Source organism: Neopelma chrysocephalum, unplaced genomic scaffold, assembly GCF_003984885.1.
Source record: "Neopelma chrysocephalum unplaced genomic scaffold, ASM398488v2 Primary Assembly neopelma1_98739, whole genome shotgun sequence".
Taxonomy (NCBI): Eukaryota; Metazoa; Chordata; class Aves; order Passeriformes; family Pipridae; genus Neopelma; species Neopelma chrysocephalum.
Genome location: NW_020926335.1, coordinates 1 through 2117, shown reverse-complemented (window position 1 = coordinate 2117; position 2117 = coordinate 1). Strand labels below are relative to the sequence as shown.

The following is a 2117-nucleotide window of genomic DNA, read 5'->3' as shown; positions in this document are numbered from 1 at the left end:
ACAGGGCCAGGGCAGGGGAGCAGTGACCCCGAGCGCGCCGGGGCCCGGCAGGCGGAAGTGCGGCGGGAGCGGCGCTCGGCCTCTTCCTGCGCGGCGGGGACAGCGGCAACAGCCCCGTTTGCGATTCCTCCTCCGAACCAGCGGGTGCATCCTGGGTTTTCGTGCCTTGTACGGAAAGCTGCTGGTGCCCAGCCTTGCTGTCTGTGCCGAGCCCGGGCAGTTTCCCCCCGGGATGATCTTTCACGGCTCAGCGTCATGGAGGGAGGGAGGGAGGGAATCCCCGGCCTCGGAATGCGCTCGGTGTCGGGTGAAGGAACTGGGAGACAAGAGGAGTAGCTCCGAACTTAGTTCTTCGGGTTCTACCTTCCGTCAGCTGTTCCTGTTCCGACGGGATCGGCAGGAAGCTGCTGGGTGCCGTTAAGGGAAAAAAAAAAAAATCCAGCAAAATTTAGGTGTTTGCCTTTGGGGTTTTCCTTATAGATAGCACAAGTTTACTTAGAAACCGAAAGTTCTCCCCCCCCGCCTTACATACAAAATTTAGGAGGTTAAAACCCAGAAAGTGCAGTGCTTTGCGGGTTAACTCAGCTTGTCTCCCGCAACGATTCAAATTAATTCCATTCTTTTAGTTTAGCACCTTGGCAGAGCTGATCATACTGATCATAATCATACCTTGCTTATTTTGCACCTGGTAGATCAGAGTCCCAGAAACCACTGTATTATTAGTATTATTCGTGGATATGGAGGGATAGCAACAAGCTTTGATTGACTTCTTCACAGTCAGGGAAGAAGAGTGTACTCCAAGCTTAACTTGTTCACTCTCTGAAATTTCTCTTACATCTTGATCACATCTCCTGTGATCTTGATATTTGAATGTCCTTAACCAGGTTGAAGAACTAAGGAGGGTTTCATTTGTTTGTTTTTACTACTTTTCTTTTTTTTTTTCCTTCCTTTCTCCAAAGCTGGAAAGTAAAACAAAAGGGAAACTTCAAAAGCAGATTTGTCGAGTTATTCTGGATCACTTTGACAAGCAGTACACGGCAGAACTGGGAAATGCATGGAGCAGTGTCAGGTGTGTTGTTTTGGGGAGATGGGGAAGGGAGAAGAGAGGTAAGGAATTGATATTAATGACATGTGTTGAAGGCTGTCACTTAATTTGGGCCTTGATCACGCAGCCGCTAAAGAACATTCCTTGAAATGAAAAATCATGCTCAGAGTCTTAGAAACCATGTAATTCCTCTGAATGCCCTCTTTGTTTTATCCTTTTTGAATTAAAAAGTAATTTAAATTAAATGCCTTCATTGTTGTTGGGGTTTTTTAATGTATCTATTAAAAAGCATAAGTGTATAGCTTCAGTTTAATTGAATCAACTTAAAAACTCTCTTAGTTTGGATCAGTGTTTTTTCTGCTTTAGGCAGTGGATACTCCTGAGGAGTATTTTTTGAGACTAAATGAAAAATTGCTAAGAGGAATTCAAATGGAAAAGGGGGGAAATCCATGCGAAATAAGCCTGAAAAAGTGAACTGAAGAGCAAACAAGCATGTTTCTACTACATAAGCACTGCTTTCTGACTGTCTTCCAGGAATATCTATTGCTTTAAGTTTTTCTGGCCTGGTGTTTGCAGAACATAAAATGTAAAAAAGAAAAACTGTAAAAACTGCATATTATAGTGTTGGCTGGAATGGCCTTTGCAAAGGTGATGTGATTCTTTTTGCTGTGATATTTGCAGCTAATATTGCAGTTGTTCTTTGTCCCTAGGGAAGTAAGTAGTAAGTAGATGGAAAGACCATTATGCTTCATCATGTATATCTTTTGCAGTCATTTGTTAGAGTTAAGAAAAATGGAGAACATCTTGTCTCGGAAGAAATGAAGTGTTTCAAATGCAATAATTAGAAAAAATGGTGTCTTGATTCCCTATTAAAATTATTTTCCTGTGTACTCTTCTTAATCATATCTAACCAAAATGTTTTAATTTCTGATTACACCAGGATCATCCAATGGTGAGACTGTAAGTAAAGGGTTTCTTGGAAACAATAACTTGACTTATTTGTCAGGTTATTAAGTAGCTTTTCCTTTTTTTCCCTGTAGAGATGTCCTCACATCCCCACTGTGCTGGCAGC

At 42.4% G+C, this 2117-nt stretch overlaps 1 long non-coding RNA gene across 3 annotated transcripts; it reads left to right on the top strand.

The window, feature by feature from the left end:
• Positions 1-57: 57 nt before the first annotated feature.
• Positions 58-2117, top strand: LOC113962015. Of its 3 annotated transcripts, none has more exons than XR_003532428.1 (3): positions 58-144; positions 960-1069; positions 2086-2117. It is a non-coding gene; the product is annotated as an uncharacterized LOC113962015 (long non-coding RNA). The 3 variants fall into 3 exon arrangements; XR_003532426.1 differs by having other exon boundaries at positions 64-168; XR_003532427.1 differs by lacking the exon at positions 58-144 and adding an exon at positions 213-452.